The following is a 19,270-nucleotide window of genomic DNA, read 5'->3' as shown; positions in this document are numbered from 1 at the left end:
CATTTTTAAACAATTTGTAAGCATTTCTAAAAACATAATTTCACTTTGACATTATGGGGTATTGTGTGTAGCCCAGTGACACAAAATCTAAATTTAATAAATGTTTTATTCAGGCTGCAACACAACAAAATGTGGAAAAAGTCAAGGGGTGTGAATACTTTCTGAAGGCACTGTACATTGTATGAATTCAGGAGGTCAGACAATCATAGCTAGGTTACTATTTTCTTTCAAAATTGACATTCATACAAACGCAGGAGACATGTTCTGCTTCGTCTCCAAGTCCCTACCAGATCATTATCTCTCCGTCATGCTGCCCCTAAAATTAGGCCTCCAGAGTGGCAGCTCAGCAGTATGATTGCTTCTACCCGAGTCACTAACGTAAATACAGGCAGCGGAGAGAGAGAGAGAAAGATGGAAAGAGAGAGTTAGAGGAGAGGGAGAGAATTAGAGATGGAGAGAGAATTAGAGATGGAGAGAGAGATAAAGGGTAGAGAGAGAGAACGAGTACAAGACAACGAGAGAGGAGGGGTTGTGCCGGTTTCTACAGAAAACAGACAGGAAAGGCCCTGGACTGGAGCTACCATTCAACCAAGCCAACGTGCTGGTCCAGAGTATCATATCCATCACATGGTCCATTGAGCCTGACTGTTGTACATTCAGACTGCCGTTCCAGCCCTGTTTGATGCTCATGACGTTGGTTTGTTCTTGTTGCAGGATCATGACCCATCACAACCAGACCACCCAAGAGATAGGACGTCCATTGGACCTTCTGGTCGGGATTCAGGCCTTCACTGCCAGCCTGCACAACCTGTCATGCTACCTCAGTCTGGATGTCACTAGGCTGTTGAAGAATGTCCTGCTGTATTAGATGCTGGACTCGTACTGGAGACAGACAATCACTACACTGTATACGAACGGGTAAAGTCTGACACACACATGCACAAATATATATATATATATATATATATATATATATATATATATATATATATATATATATAACACAAACTCAAACACACAAACACAACCACTGGACTTGTAAAGAGGACAGTCCATCACAACACTCTACACTGACTCATACAAGCTGACTCATACAGGGCACACCCCATCCACATAGACAGGGCTGAATTAGAGCAGGTTAAGGGCTTCTAGTTCCTCTGTATCCAAGTGGTCTAAACACATGCGCACAGTCATGAAGAAGGCCTCTTCCCCATAAGGAGGTTGAAAAAGTTTGGCATGGGCCCTCAAATCCTAAAAAAAAGTTATACAGCTGTACCATTGAGAGCATTTTCACTAGCTGCATCACTGCTATGGCAATAGCACCGCCTCGATCACATGGAGCTACAGAGGGTGGTGCAGACAGCCCAGTACATCACTGGTTCCGAGCTCCCTGCGATCCAGGACCTCTATATCAGGCAGTGTGGTAGGAAAGCCTGGAAAATCCTTAAAGACTCCAACCACCCAAACCATCTCTGCTTCCGCATGGCAAGCGGTACCCGTGCAACAAGTCTGGCACCAACAGGCTCTTGAACAGTTTCTATCCCCAAGCAATAAGACTGATAACAAAAAAGCGGCACAGACTATCTGAGAAAAATCAATCGTTTTTTCTAAGTGGTGATTGAATTATTTGATAAAATGCGGGACTTGATTGTTTCGTTGCGGTTCAAAGCGTCAAAACGCAGGACTTTCCGGCACAATCCGGGACATGTAGTCACCCTAAGAATAGCCTACCTGGTGGTAGCCCTGTGTAATTAGCTGTGGTTCAGTAAGAGCTTTACTTGGTAAATACAGTTGAAGTCGGAAGTTTACATACACGTTAGCCAAATACATTTCAACTCAATATTTCACAATTCCTGACATTTAATCCGATTAAAAATTCCCTGTCTTAGGTCAGTTAGGATCACCACTTTATTTTAAGAATGTGAAATGTCAGAATAATAGTGGAGAGAATTATTTATTTCAGCTTTTATTTCTTTCATCACATTCCCAGTGGGTCAGAAGTTTACATATACTCAATTAGTATTTGGTAGCATTGTCTTTAAATTGTTTAACTTGGGTCAAATGTTTCGGGTAGCCTTCCACAAGCTTCCAACAATAAGCTGGGTGAATTTTGGCCCATTCCTCCTGACAGAGCTGGTGTAACTGAGTCAGGGTTGTAGGTTGTGCGCACACGATTTTTCAGTTATGCCCACAAATGTTCTATGGGATTGAGGTCAGGGCTTTGTGATGACCACACCAATACCTTCACTTGGTTGTCCTTAAACCCTTTTGTCACAACTTTGGAAGTATGCTTGGGCTCATTGTCCATTTGGAAGACCCATTTGTGACCAAGCTTTAACTTCCTGATGTCTTGAGATGTTGCTTCAATATATCCACATAATTTTCCTTCCTCATAATGCCATTTATTTTGTGAAGTGCACCAGTCCCTCCTGCAGCAAAGCACTCCCACAACATGATACTGCCACCCCCTTGCTTCACGGTTGGGATGGTGTTCTTCGGCTTGCAAACCTCCCCTTTTTCCTCCAAACATAATGATGGTCATTATGACCAAACAGTTCTATTTTCGTTTCATCAGACAAGAGGACATTTCTCCAAAAAGTACGATCTTTGTCCCCATGTGCAGTTGCAAACCGTAGTCTGGCTTTTTTATGGCGGTTTTGGAGCAGTGGCTTCTTCCTTGCTGAGTGGTCTTTCAGGTTATGTCGATATAGGACTCATTTTACTGTGGAAATAGATACTTTTTCACCTGTTTCCTCCAGCATCTTCACAAGGTCCTTTGCTCTTGTTCTGGGATTGATTTGCACTTTGCGCACCAAGTACGTTCATCTCTAGGAGATAGAACGAGTCTCCTTCCTGAGCGGTATGATGGTTGCGTGGTCACATGGTGTTTATACTTGCGTACTATTGTTTGTACAGATGAATACCTTCAGGCATTTGGAAATTGCTCCCAAATATGAACCAGACTTGTGAAAGTCTACAATTTTGTTTCTGAGGTCTTGGCTGATTTCTTTTGATTTTCCCATTATGTCAAGCAAAGAGGCACTGAGTTTGAAGGTAGGCCTTGAAATACATCCACAGGTACACCTCCAATTGACTCAAATAATGTCAATTAGCCTATCAGAAGCTTCTAAAGCCATTACATCATTTTCTGGAATTTTCCGAGCTGTTTAAAGGCACAGTCAACTTAGTGTATGTAAACTTCTGACCCAATGAAATTGTGATACATTGAATTATAAGTGAAATAATCTGTCTGTAAACAATTTTTGGAAATATTACTTGTGTCATGCACACAGTAGATGTACTAACCAACTTGCCAAAACTATAGATTGTTAACAAGAAATGTGTGGAGTTTTAATGACTCCAATCTCAGTGTATGTAAACTTCCGACTTCAACTGTACATAGCTGAATGAAGGTTGGATTGAATTAAGCCACAGTCTAAACTACAGTCTAAACAACAGTATAAATACAGTCTAACATAGCACATCCATATTCTCCACTTCATCCCTAATCTGCCCAGAGATGCAGGCCCTGGCCCAGCTGATTGGTCCATATGGTCGGTCTCAAATTCCTCAGTGAAAACCGGATGTGGCATATCACCTCACGAACTGGAGAACTCAGGGTAGGATTAAGCGTCAAACAATTACAGGTGGCTCATAAATATCTGACGGTGGCCTGACCTGCAGCTGTGGAACTATGAAGTCAGTTCTACTCACCTCACTCAGTCCAAAAGAGAAGGTAGTTGGGACCCGAAAATCCCCTTTTTAATCTCTATTTAAAAAAAGTTAAATATTTTTCCCATGGAGTGTAACATCCTCCATCCACATACAGTCTGATCTCTTGATCAATGTGTTACAACTCATTCAGTACATGATAGAAAGTTGACAATAACATTGAACTTGACATCAACTTTGCGATTGCACTATTAACCTGGTAGTTTGACAGTATCCAACATTTCTCTCCTTCCCTCCTTCTTCCTCTCCTCTCCTTTTCTCTCCCCTCGTTTCATATTTTTCTCTTTCTCCTCTAATCTCCTCTTCCTCTCCTATTCCTATCCTCTCTTTTATCTTATTCTCTTTCTCCTCTCTCCTTTTCCTCCCCTCTTCCTCTCTTCTCTTGTCTTCTCTTGTCTTCTCTTGCCTCCTTTCCTTTAATCTTATTATCTTTCTCTCCTCTCCTCTTATCTTATTCTCTTTCTCCTCTCCCTCTCTTCTCTCCTCTCCTTTTCCTCTCCTCTCTTCTCATATTCTCTTTCTCCTCTCCTTTTCCTCCTCTCCTCTTCTCTCCTCTCCTTTTCCTCCTCTTACCTCTTCGTCACCTCTCTTTCTTTCCTGTCAGAAACTGGTGATAGAGAACATGGACATGCTGTTTCAGATGAAAGCTAACTTTGACAAGCCTGAGGCCATGGCTAACCTCCAGAAGAGACTGCCTGGTAACACACACACACACACACACACACACACACACACACACACACACACACACCAGAAGAGACTGCTAGCGGAGGAGGAGAAACAGGGTGAAGATGAGGAAACAGTCAAAACGTATCACTCACTCCAAACAGAATGCTTTATCAGTTGCAAGGAGAATTATGTGAAACCCCTCAGGCTCCAATAGGGTTGATACCTTTCTTGAGATCCATCTCCTGTTAGGACATAACTATCAATCCAAACAGAATTCCTTAGAAATTGATTTAACTTCAGGATTGGTGGGTCCCCTGCAGGACGGTTGAGCTAACGTGGGCTAATGCTATTAGCATGAGGTTGTAAGTAACAAAAACATTTCCCAGGACATAGACATATCTGATATTGGCAGAAAGCTTAAATTATTGTTAATCTAACTGCACTGTCCAATTTACAGTAGCTATTACAGTGAAATAATACCATGCTATTGTTTGAGGAGAGTGCACAGTTTTGAACGTCTGAAGGATCGGCCCCATTTAAAAAAATGTCACACCCAAATCTAACTGCCTGTAGCTCAGGCCCTGAAGAAAGGATATGAATATTCTTGGTACCATTTGAAAGGGAACACTTTGTAGTTTGTGGAAATGTGAAAGGATTGTAGGAGAATATAACACATTAGACCTGGTAAAAGATAATACAAAGAAAAAAAAACATTTTGTTGTATTTTTTTGGTACCATCATCTTTGAAATGCAAGAGAAAGGCAACAATGAATTATTCCAGCCCAGGTGTAATTTATATTTTGGCCACTAGATGGCAGCTGTGTGTTTCAGACTGATCCAATGAACCATTGCATTTCTGTTCAAAATGTGTATCAAGACTGTCCAAATGTGCCTAATTTGTTTATTAAAGAACACCACTGATCAAAAAAAAAAAAATCACCCCTAAATCTAAAGATTCTTGAATCAATACTAGCTTGAGATCTGCATGTGTAACTGGAGCTTTGGTGGAAATCTCCCACTCATGTCACTGCATGATCTACCGTAGAGTTACGTAATAGAGATATTCGTTGTCTCCTCTTCCAGAACGTTCTGAAGAGGATGACGTAAAACACAATACCACTTATATACTGAATGGAGAATTTGGTAGTACATTACATTACAGCGTGGTAACAGGGTAATAACCATGTTATTATTAGGTCATTAATATTAGTAACCAGTAGTAGTTTGTTAATTTATCTTTTTGGGCATAGGGTTGTGTGTATTGTTTAAGTCATGTTATAACAGTGTAAAGTCAGTTGTTATAAGGTGACACCAGCTGCCATGAGCTACAGTTTTTTTTCTTGGTCAGGAAAATCTCCTAACCCAAGGTATGACCAATTTAATCTCTGTTCCCTGTCTTCAGCTCATGCACAAGCTGATGGGGCCCATTGAGAGCCTGAGGGACCTGGTCTCCCCTCAGACATCAAGGTACAGTAAAACATTACATCAGCCCTGGTCTAGAGTAGAGTTTTGATGTTAACATCCAGATGTCAGGAACGTGTAAAATATCACAGCAAATGTTCTGTTTTTTCCATACATACTGTTCCTTATATAGATTCATTTCAGAATATGCAAACATGTAGGCCTACATGCATGTTTTGTTGACCATTGGATAGAATACACTAGAACAGAATAGATAGAACGGAACAGAACAGAACACGTCTTTATTTTACCTTTATTTAACTAGGCAAGTCAGTTAAGAACAAATTCTCATTTACAGTGATGGCCTACCCGGCCGTACTCAGTACTGCAGTGACACCTCTTGCACTGAGATGCAGTGTCTTAGACCACTGCGCCATTTTGGAGCCCAGCAGAGTAGAACACAATAGAACAGAACACACAATAGAACAGAACACACACACTAGAACACAACACACAACACACTAGAACACAACACACTAGAACACAACACACAACACACTAGAACACAACACACTAGAACACAACACACTAGAACATAACACAACCTATGGAAGAGAACAGAACCTAATGGAAGAGAACAGAACCTAATGGAAGTATAAGGGCTGCCGTGAGAGAGAGTAGACCAAGGTGCAGCGGAGTTAGTGTTCATCATTGAATATTTAATAAAGAAAGAACACTATACAAACAAAACAAGAAAACTGACAGCCAAACAGTCCTGTCAGGTGCAAACACTAACAGAAACAATTACCGACAAAACACAAAGAAAAAACATGCTCCTTATGTGTGACTCCCAATTAGCAACAACGAGCTTCAGCTGTGCCTGATTGGGAGCCACACACGGCCCAAAACAAAGAAATACAAAAACATAGAAAAAGGAACATAGAACGCCCACCCAATGTAACACCCTGGCCTAACCAAAATAAAGAACAAAAACCCCTCTCTATGGCCAGGGCGTTACAGGAAGAGAACAGAACCTAATGGAACAGAACATAATAGAATAGACCATAATAGAACCGAACATAATTATTTACCTTTATTTAACTAGGCAAGTCAGTTAAGAACAAATTCTTATTTTCAATGACTGCCTAGGAACAGTGGGTTAATTGCCTTGTTCAGGGGCAGAACGACAGATTTTTACCTTGTCAGCTCGTTCTTGCAACCTTTCGGTTACTAGTCCAACGCCCTAACCACTAGGCTACCTGCTGCCCCACATAATAGAACAGAATACAGTAGAACAGAATACAGTAAAAGAGAATACAATAGATTAGAATGAACTGAGCCACTTACAGAAATGCTCTGCTGACTCTGCTATAGTAAACTGCTCATCACAGAGATATAACTGAGTCCTTTGTGAAATGGTGCGAGGCAAATTACTTGGACCTAAATGTACTTAAGACCAAGGAGCTAGTGGTAGATTTTAGGAAAAAGAAAGATGTTATTAATCCCATTTCTGTTAAGGGTGAAGAGATTGTGTAACGCGGGTCGTATAAAGGAAACGAAGGCGCAGCGTGAATAGTGCTCATATTCACTTTTATTACGAAGACACTAGAACAAAACGACCCACAACAGTTCCGTCAGGTGAAATACACTAAACAGAAAACTACCCACAAAACCCAGGAAGAAAAACCCCTACTTAAATATGATCTCTAATCAGAGGCAACGAGGATCAGCTGCCTGAAATTAGAGATTAACCCAAACAATCCCAACATAGAAAAACTAGAACTTAAACCAAAGAAAAACACCCTGTCACGCCCTGACCAACTCTACTATAGAAAATGACATCTTACTAGGATCAAGACGTGACAGTACCTCCCCCCCAAAGGGCCAGACTCCGAATGCAACAAATGAAAACCCAACAAAACAGCCACAAAATCCAAAGGGAGGGTGACAAAAGTCTATGGCGGCTCAAATGCAACACCCAGAACCTTCCTCTTCTCCCGATCTTCCAGCAACGGAGGTGGCTCTGGCTCAGGGCGAAACCTCCATTCCACCGGTAGATTCCTCTGCTTCTGTAACATAAGCCTGTAGATCATTATTGGAGGAATCGGACTGTAGATCCTTACCGGAATCACTGCTGTAGACCACTACTGGAGGTTCCAACCTCCAAGCTGCCTCTGGAGGCTCTGGGCTGCAGACCATCGCTGGAGGCTCTGGGCCGGGGAGCGTCGCTGGAGGCTCCTGACTAAGGATGCGCACTAGAGGTCCGATGCGTGGGACTGGCATAGGTGGCGCCAGACTGGTAACACGCACCTCAGGTCGAGTGCGGGGAGCAGGAACAGGACACCGGACTGGGCAGGCGCACTGGAGTCCTGATGCGTGGAGCTGGCATAGGAGGCGCCAGACTAGTAACGTGCACCCTTATGCCCCCCCCCCAAAAAAATGTATGGGGCTGCCTCTCCACCTTGATTATAGGTGGATATAGCGCTTCGTAGTAACGTCGCTCCCTCTTGGCTTCCTCTAGTTCCTCCTTCGGGCGACGATACCCCAGCCTGCCTCCAGGGTCCTTTCCCATCCAGGATATCTTCCCAAGTCCATTTCTCCTGCTGCTCCATTCCACACTGCTTGGTCCTTTGTTGGTGGGTTATTCTGTCACGGCTGTTCGAAGGAGTGGGCCAAAATGCAGCGTGTTCGTAGTTCCACATATTTATTAGACGTGAAACTAAATGCAATACATAAATAACTTAAACACAAAAACAACAAACCGTGACACAGAGAGGAAAACACACTACTCAAAAGATAATAACCCACAAAACAACAATGAGAAAAACCCCTACTTAAATATGACCTCTAATCAGAGGCAACGAGGATCAGCTGCCTCCAATTAGAGATCAACCCAAACAATCCCAACATAGAAAAACTAGAACTTAAACATAGAAAACATAGAAAAACACAAAAACACCCTGTCACACCCTGACCTACTCTACTATAGAAAATTACATCTTACTAGGATCAGGACGTGACAGATTGGCACCATTGATTCTTAGAAGTACTTGGGTGTAAAAGTGGACAACAAACTGAACTGGAAGGAGAATGCTCACCATGTCAATAAAAAGGACCCATCCAGACTGTGCTTCATAAGGAAGCTTAGATCTTTTAAAGTACATGACAAAATGCTTTGTATGTTCTATAGCAGTGTCGTGTCGAGTGTAATGACCTTTTCCATTGTATGCTGGAAAGGGAGTTTAATGAAAGAGGACTTACAAAAGATTGAACAAATCATTAAGAAGGACATTGCTACAATTGGCTGCAGCCTGGAATCACTGCAGGACATAATCATAAGAAGGCTGCAAGTAACAACACATGATCAGGGATAATGACACACACCCACTCCACAGGGCTCTGATGACACCCACCCACTCCACAGGGCTCTGATGACACCCACCCACTCCACAGGGCTCTGATGACACACGCCCACTCCACAGGGCTCTGATGACACACGCCCAATCCACAGGGCTCTGATGACACACGCCCACTCCACAGGGCTCTGATGACACCCACCTACTCCACAGGGCACTGATGACACACGCCCACTCCACAGGGCTCTGATGACTCCCACCCACTCCACAGGGCTCTGATGACACACACCCACACCACAGGGCTCTGATGACACCCACCCACTCCACAGGGCTCTGATGACACACACCCACTCCACAGGGCTCTGATGACACCCACCCACTCCACAGGGCACTGATGACACACGCCCACTCCACAGGGCACTGATGACACACGCCCACTCCACAGGGCTCTGATGACACCCACCCACTCCACAGGGCACTGATGACACCTACCCACTCCACAGGGCTCTGATGACACCCACCCACTCCACAGGGCTCTGATGACACACACCCACTCCACAGGGCACTGATGACACACACTCCACAGGGCTCTGATGACACACACCCACTCCACAGCACTCTGATGACACACACCCACTCCACAGGGCACTGATGACACCCACTCCACAGGGCTCTGATGACACCCACCCACTCCACAGCACTCTGATGCAACACAGGAGCAGCTTCAGTAGCAGGTTTTTCCTGCCCAGATGTTCCACAGAGAGGTTTAGACAGTTATTTTTACCCACAGGCATTTAATGAGTGTAATTGATGAACTGTTTTGAGGTCGTCCTATTGGAAAATGGTGCTGCCTGTTTTCCACCCAGAGTACGATAGAAAACAGCACTTGAATCAGACTGTTATACTATGGTGCATGTGCCTTTATGTGTTTTAATGTGTGTTGTTTTTTATATTGTGTTTGTCATTGTTAAGTGTCCTGTCATTGCAAGTCATTGATAATGCATGCTGTAATAAAACAGTTTCCCAAGTTGGGATTAATAAAGTAATACTCTACTCTCTCTCTACTTTAGAACAAAATAGAATAGAACAGAAAATAACAGAATAGAACAGAATAGAACATAGAATACAATGATTGCTAACTTGTTTACAGAACTTACGTATGAGTTATAGCCACAGTATTAGCATTTTTAGCATCAGCATGTGTTCTAATTTGAGAGGCAATCAGAGCAGAAGGCTTATTTTAATAGTTGTCTCTGACTGTGGAATGCCCCCTGGTCTACTTACGTCACTCCCCTGAGAGTGAGAGTGGAACAGACCGAGCAGACATGCCAGACTTAGGTTCAAATACTATTGGAAATCATTTGAAAAATTGTATGTGTGCTTGATTGAGCTTGTCTGACAGAATGGAACCACTAGAAAAGTCCCAAATTGCAAGCGTTGCCCACTTGGCACTCCAGGCAGGCTAAAGCAAACACTAAAAGTATTTAACAGATTTCTAATAGAATTTGAACCCAGGTCTGCAGCGCAAACAGTCCGGTCCAGGATAACCCCTAAGACGTCAGAACCACCAGGCACCAAGCAGAGGCAGGCTGACCTCCCTGAGAGAGACACATATCATGTCTGTCTGCTCTGAAACCTCTTCGCTAAAATAACCACCTTATCGGAAACATTCTGCCCTTCAAAATCCCCTGCCTCCACCGCTGTGTGCTCCAGAAAGAGGACATGGGTAGTTATTAACTAATGATTTATTGTCTCAGTTTTAACTTAATGGATGCCCTTTTCAAGTAGGTAAATGACAGTATCAGTAAGAGATGTATTTTTAGAGACATGATACAGGTACCCATCAGGGTGTTTAAGCTGGCGTCTGCGGTCTGACTTGTGACATTGCCCCTGGTCTGGTGGGAGCCATCGGTAGTATGCGAATAGGTAAACACAATGGCCTCTGGTGGAATGTCACTGTTCATATTGGTAATGGTCCAAGACAATTGATCCTATCCGGCTCGTAGGACCACTATATGGGTTTATGACAAGATGGGAGGATAATACAACCTTTTCCCCTTGAAAGTTGGACTCTGCACAATACAGCTTTTTGACAAAATGACATGTCTTATGAAAAGATTTGGAAAGGAAAGATTTGGCATGGGCCCTCAGATCCTCAAAAAGTTCTACATCTGCACCATTGAGAGCATCTTGACTGGCTGCATCACCGCTTGGTATGGTAACTGTTTGGCATCCGACCGCAAGGAGCTACAGATGGTAGTGCGTACGGCCCAGTATATCACTGGGGCCAAGCTTCCTGTAATTCAGGACCTCTCTATAACAGGAGGTGTCAGAGTAAGGCCCTAAAAATTGTGAAAGACTCTAGCCACCCAAGTCATAGAATTCTGGAACCAAAAGGACCCTGAGCAGCTTCTACCCCCAAGCCATAAGACTGCTAAATAGTTAGTTAGATAAATTTAGCAAAAATTGAATCGCAACATGCAACAATTTCAAAGATTTTACTGAGTTACAATTCATATAAAGAAATCAGTCAATGGAAATTAGTTCATTATGCCCTAATCTCTGGATTTCACATGACTGGGAATACAGATACGCATCTGTTGGTCAAAAATACCTTTAATAAAAAGTCAGGGGCGTGGATCAGAAAATCAGTCAGTATCTGGTGTGACCACCATTTGCCTCGTGCAGTGTGACACATCTCCTTTGAATAGAGTTGATCTGACTGTTTGTTGATTGTGGCCTGTGGAATGTTGTCCCACTCCCCTTCAATGGCTGTGCGAAGTTGCTGAATATTGGCGGGAACTGGAATGTGCTGTCGTACACATCAATCCAGAGCATCCCAAACATGCTCAATGGGTGACATGTCTAGTGAGTATGCAGGCTATGGAAGAACAGGAACCTTTTCAGCTTCCAGGAATTGTATACAGATCCTTGCGACATTCGTGAATTATCATGCTGAAACATGAGGTGATGGCGGCAGATGAATGGCACGACAATGATCTCGTCACGGTATCTCTGTGCATTCTTGCCATCGATAAAATGCAATTGTGTTTATTGTCCGTAGCTTATGTCTGCCCATACCATAACCCCACCACCACCATGGAACACTTTGTTCACAACGTTGACATCAGCAAACCGTTCGCTCACACGACGCCATACACGTATTCTGCCATCTGTCCAGTACAGTTGAAACCGGGATTCATCCATGAAGAGCACACTTCTCCAGCGTGCCAGTGGCCATCGACGATGAGCATTTGCCCACGGAAGTCTGTTACGACGCAGAACTGCAGTCAGGTCAAGACTCTGGTGAGGATGACAAGCATGCAGATGAGAACCCACAGTTTCATCAGCTTTCCGGGTGGCTGATCTCAGACGATCCTGCAGGTGAAGAAGCCGGATGTGGAGGTCCTGGGATGGCGTGGTTACACATGGTCTGCAGTTGAGAGGCCGGATGGACGTACAGCCAAAATCTCTAAAACGACGTTGGAGACAGCTTATGGTAGAGAAATGAACATTCAGTTCTCTGGTGGACAGTCCTGCAGTCAGCATGCCAATTGCTAATATAGCAGACAGTAGGGAGATAAGTCCAACTCTTACTATAGAGAACAGTAGGGAGATAAGTCCAACTCTTACTATAGAGAACAGTAGGGAGGTAAGTCCAACTCTTACTGTAGCAGACAGTAGGGAGATAAGTCCAACTCTTACTATAGCAGACAGTAGGGAGATAAGTCCAACTCTTACTATAGAGAACAGTAGGGAGGTAAGTCCAACTCTTACTATAGCAGACAGTAGGGAGATAAGTCCAACTCTTACTATAGAGAACAGTAGGGAGATAAGTCCAACTCTTACTATAGAGAACAGTAGGGAGATAAGTCCAACTCTTACTATAGAGAACAGTAGGGAGATAAGTCCAACTCTTACTATAGAGAACAGTAGGGAGATAAGTCCAACTCTTACTATAGAGAACAGTAGGGAGGTAAGTCCAACTCTTACTATAGCAGACAGTAGGGAGATAAGTCCAACTCTTACTGTAGAGAACAGTAGGGAGGTAAGTCCAACTCTTACTGTAGCAGACAGTAGGGAGATAAGTCCAACTCTTACTGTGGAGAACAGTAGGGAGATAAGTCCAACTCTTACTGTGGAGAACAGTAGGGAGGTAAGTCCAACTCTTACTATAGCAGACAGTAGGGAGGTAAGTCCAACTCTTACTATAGCAGACAGTAGGGAGATAAGTCCAACTCTTACTATAGAGAACAGTAGGGAGGTAAGTCCAACTCTTACTGTAGCAGACAGTAGGGAGATAAGTCCAACTCTTACTATAGAGAACAGTAGGGAGGTAAGTCCAACTCTTACTGTAGCAGACAGTAGGGAGATAAGTCCAACTCTTACTATAGCAGACAGTAGGGAGGTAAGTCCAACTCTTACTGTAGCAGACAGTAGGGAGATAAGTCCAACTCTTACTATAGAGAACAGTAGGGAGATAAGTCCAACTCTTACTATAGAGAACAGTAGGGAGGTAAGTCCAACTCTTACTGTAGCAGACAGTAGGGAGATAAGTCCAACTCTTACTATAGAGAACAGTAGGGAGATAAGTCCAACTCTTACTGTAGCAGACAGTAGGGAGATAAGTCCAACTCTTACTATAGAGAACAGTAGGGAGATAAGTCCAACTCTTACTATAGAGAACAGTAGGGAGGTAAGTCCAACTCTTACTGTAGCAGACAGTAGGGAGATAAGTCCAACTCTTACTGTAGCAGACAGTAGGGAGGTAAGTCCAACTCTTACTATAGAGAACAGTAGGGAGATAAGTCCAACTCTTACTGTAGCAGACAGTAGGGAGATAAGTCCAACTCTTACTATAGAGAACAGTAGGGAGATAAGTCCAACTCTTACTATAGAGAACAGTAGGGAGGTAAGTCCAACTCTTACTGTAGCAGACAGTAGGGAGATAAGTCCAACTCTTACTGTAGCAGACAGTAGGGAGGTAAGTCCAACTCTTACTATAGAGAACAGTAGGGAGATAAGTCCAACTCTTACTATAGCAGACAGTAGGGAGGTAAGTCCAACTCTTACTGTAGCAGACAGTAGGGAGATAAGTCCAACTCTTACTATAGAGAACAGTAGGGAGATAAGTCCAACTCTTACTGTAGCAGACAGTAGGGAGATAAGTCCAACTCTTACTATAGAGAACAGTAGGGAGATAAGTCCAACTCTTACTATAGCAGACAGTAGGGAGATAAGTCCAACTCTTACTATAGAGAACAGTAGGGAGGTAAGTCCAACTCTTACTGTAGCAGACAGTAGGGAGATAAGTCCAACTCTTACTATAGAGAACAGTAGGGAGATAAGTCCAACTCTTACTGTGGAGAACAGTAGGGAGGTAAGTCCAACTCTTACTATAGCAGACAGTAGGGAGATAAGTCCAACTCTTACTATAGAGAACAGTAGGGAGATAAGTCCAACTCTTACTGTAGCAGACAGTAGGGAGGTAAGTCCAACTCTTACTATAGCAGACAGTAGGGAGATAAGTCCAACTCTTACTATAGAGAACAGTAGGGAGATAAGTCCAACTCTTACTGTAGCAGACAGTAGGGAGATAAGTCCAACTCTTACTATAGAGAACAGTAGGGAGATAAGTCCAACTCTTACTATAGAGAACAGTAGGGAGGTAAGTCCAACTCTTACTGTAGCAGACAGTAGGGAGATAAGTCCAACTCTTACTGTAGCAGACAGTAGGGAGATAAGTCCAACTCTTACTGTAGCAGACAGTAGGGAGGTAAGTCCAACTCTTACTATAGAGAACAGTAGGGAGATAAGTCCAACTCTTACTATAGCAGACAGTAGGGAGGTAAGTCCAACTCTTACTGTAGCAGACAGTAGGGAGATAAGTCCAACTCTTACTATAGAGAACAGTAGGGAGATAAGTCCAACTCTTACTGTAGCAGACAGTAGGGAGATAAGTCCAACTCTTACTATAGAGAACAGTAGGGAGATAAGTCCAACTCTTACTATAGCAGACAGTAGGGAGATAAGTCCAACTCTTACTATAGAGAACAGTAGGGAGGTAAGTCCAACTCTTACTGTAGCAGACAGTAGGGAGATAAGTCCAACTCTTACTATAGAGAACAGTAGGGAGATAAGTCCAACTCTTACTGTGGAGAACAGTAGGGAGGTAAGTCCAACTCTTACTATAGCAGACAGTAGGGAGATAAGTCCAACTCTTACTATAGAGAACAGTAGGGAGATAAGTCCAACTCTTACTGTGGAGAACAGTAGGGAGGTAAGTCCAACTCTTACTATAGAGAACAGTAGGGAGATAAGTCCAACACTTACTGTAGCAGACAGTAGGGAGGTAAGTCCAACTCTTACTGTAGCAGACAGTAGGGAGATAAGTCCAACTCTTACTATAGCAGACAGTAGGGAGATAAGTCCAACTCTTACTATAGCAGACAGTAGGGAGATAAGTCCAACTCTTACTGTAGAGAACAGTAGGGAGATAAGTCCAACTCTTACTGTAGCAGACAGTAGGGAGATAAGTCCAACTCTTACTATAGAGAACAGTAGGGAGATAAGTCCAACTCTTACTATAGAGAACAGTAGGGAGATAAGTCCAACTCTTACTATAGCAGACAGTAGGGAGATAAGTCCAACTCTTACTATAGAGAACAGTAGGGAGATAAGTCCAACTCTTACTGTGGAGAACAGTAGGGAGGTAAGTCCAACTCTTACTATAGCAGACAGTAGGGAGGTAAGTCCAACTCTTACTGTAGCAGACAGTAGGGAGATAAGTCCAACTCTTACTATAGAGAACAGTAGGGAGATAAGTCCAACTCTTACTATAGCAGACAGTAGGGAGATAAGTCCAACACTTACTATAGAGAACAGTAGGGAGGTAAGTCCAACTCTTACTGTAGCAGACAGTAGGAAGATAAGTCCAACTCTTACTATAGAGAACAGTAGGGAGATAAGTCCAACTCTTACTGTAGCAGACAGTAGGGAGATAAGTCCAACTCTTACTGTAGCAGACAGTAGGGAGGTAAGTCCAACTCTTACTGTAGCAGACAGTAGGGAGATAAGTCCAACTCTTACTATAGCAGACAGTAGGGAGATAAGTCCAACTCTTACTATAGCAGACAGTAGGGAGATAAGTCCAACTCTTACTATAGAGAACAGTAGGGAGATAAGTCCAACTCTTACTATAGCAGACAGTAGGGAGGTAAGTCCAACTCTTACTATAGAGAACAGTAGGGAGATAAGTCCAACTCTTACTATAGAGAACAGTAGGGAGATAAGTCCAACTCTTACTATAGAGAACAGTAGGGAGATAAGTCCAACTCTTACTATAGAGAACAGTAGGGAGATAAGTCCAACTCTTACTATAGCAGACAGTAGGGAGGTAAGTCCAACTCTTACTATAGAGAACAGTAGGGAGATAAGTCCAACTCTTACTATAGAGAACAGTAGGGAGATAAGTCCAACTCTTACTATAGCAGACAGTAGGGAGATAAGTCCAACTCTTACTGTAGCAGACAGTAGGGAGATAAGTCCAACTCTTACTATAGAGAACAGTAGGGAGATAAGTCCAACTCTAACTGTAGTAGACAGTAGGGAGATAAGTCCAACTCTTACTATAGAGAACAGTAGGGAGGTAAGTCCAACTCTTACTGTAGCAGACAGTAGGGAGATAAGTCCAACTCTTACTGTAGCAGACAGTAGGGAGGTAAGTCCAACTCTAACTATAGTAGACAGTAGGGAGGTAAGTACAACTCTAACTGTAGTAGACAGTGGGGAGGTAAGTCCAACTCTAACTATAGTAGACAGTAGGGAGGTAAGGGCTTGGATTTGATTTGTTAACTTTATTTTCCACTGGGGAAATTCTTCTTGCAGGGCCATATGTTTACCATATGTGATACATGTTCTTCACTCCAAAAAACAACATTTGTCAAATGTTTTCTTTTGGATATCAAAATCTGGTCCAATATTGTATTGCCCATGTGTCTGGACTCCATCATGCTAACTGGTTCAATCTGGTTGACATTCCATGTGCATGGACTCTACCGTGCTAGCTGATTCAATCTGGTTGACATTCCACACCAGTTTACCAGAATTTTGGAGCACAGTGACATCAGATCAGTAGCACAGTGACATATGTGAATACTATTAATTCCCCACTGACTTTAACTTATGCACATCACATGGATTCTGTCTGTTACCAGGGACTCTCAGAGACTCTGCCTGTTACCAGGGACTCTGCCTGTTACCAGGGACTCTCAGGGACTCTGTCTGTTACCAGGGACTCTGCCTGTTACCAGGGACTCTCAGGGACTCTGCCTGTTACCAGGGACTCTCAGGGACTCTCAGAGACTCTGTCTGTTAATTTGGACTCTGTCAGTTACCAGGGACTCTGTCTGTTACCAGGGACTCTGTCTGTTACCAGGGACTCTGCCTGTTACCAGGGACTCTCAGAGACTCTGTCTGTTACCAGGGACTCTGCCTGTTACCAGGGACTCTCAGAGACTCTGTCTGTTACCAGGGACTCTGTCTGTTACCAGGGACTCTGTCTGTTACCAGGGACTCTGTCTGTTACCAGGGACTCTGCTTGTGTCCCAAAAGACAACCTATCCCCAATAGTGTGCACTACCTTTGAGGTAGCACACCCCATAGGGCTCTGGTCAAAGTTAGCGTACTATATAGGGAATAGCAGATTTTGTTTACAGACAGCTAAATGTTGATGTGCATTCATAAAGTTAGTCTTGGCCAACAGCCTGTTGATCTAAGTGACTTGGCACAGAGCCAGAATAAAAACTCCAAGAGTATCAAACAAATATACATCAAAGCCAAAGAAAGGGTTAGGGTTAGGCATTTGTTTTCCGGTTGTTTTATCATGGCTGGTATTCAAAGGAGTTAAAGGACACCTGAGATCTTGGAAATGCACTGTTTCCTGCTGCACCACAAAGTGTTGTGTTTTAAATTGTTTACTTGCTTTAGGTGATACTGAATGCATCTAAAAAAACGCTTTGTTCTTCATGGAAGCTGCAAGGTCCTCCTTCTGATACCCGTGGTTGATGCTATCCACCAATGTCTTCTGGGAGATCTTTGTCAATATAACAAAGACCTCCTATTTGGTTTCTCGATACCTGTGTGGTTGTGTCTTCAATATGCAGGTCACCACAACAACATCTAGTGTCTGGCTACAGCAGTCAACCAGCTGATTAATTGATTAATTTAATTTGTTGATTGATTGCAGGGCACCCCTGATTGTAAGTCGCTATGGACAAGAGTGTCTGCTAAATGACCAAAATGCAAATGTTAAAAATAACCATTTGCAAAGCACATTACTGGGTATTATTCTAATGAGCTCTGCCCTCAAACTATTTGTATTTTGATCAAATTCGGTCTTGTTTGGGGGCGGAGCTCATTAGAATAATAACCAGCAGTGTGCTTTGCAAATGTTCATTTTTAACATTTATATTTTGGTCATTTAGCAGACGCTCTTGTCCAGAGCGACTTACAGTCAGTGGAATCATCTAAGGTTGATTAAAAAAAAAAACATCACAGTCATAAAAAGTAAAAGGTATCTGTAACCGTTACTAGGAATGTTGTTGTAGTTGAGGATGCATTGGTCTTCAAAACCTCATCTTTTTGTAACAAGATACCTTTTGGTTGAATCTTGGCCCATCTCTACCTGCTCTTTGGGGTCCAGGCCATGTAGCTGTCTCTGTACCTGTAAAATAACTTTGTGACAACTACTGAAGGGATATATAAATGACATTAATTGATTGATTTGATTGGTAATTGATTTGGTACCATGCATAGCTAACAGAAGATACTGTATCTAACTTTGTAACCTTTCAGAAATGATCTGTGCTTTAACTTTGTAACCTTTCAGAAATGATCTATGCTTTATTTAACCTTTAAAGGGTATATGAAACAAAATTAAGACGTTTTTGGAGAGGATTTGACAAAATGTAGACTAATAATTCGTAGTTCCATTTTCTATGAATAAATATGACTAACATTCATTAAATGACGTGTTTACAGTAAAGGAGAACAACAACATGTAAATGAACGGTAATTTGAGTGTATTTCCAGCCCACTGGAACCTTACCATC

The sequence above is a fragment of the Salmo trutta genome, chromosome 16, assembly GCF_901001165.1.
Source record: "Salmo trutta chromosome 16, fSalTru1.1, whole genome shotgun sequence".
In the NCBI taxonomy this organism is placed as follows: Eukaryota; Metazoa; Chordata; class Actinopteri; order Salmoniformes; family Salmonidae; genus Salmo; species Salmo trutta.
Note: the sequence above shows the minus strand (reverse complement) of the source record.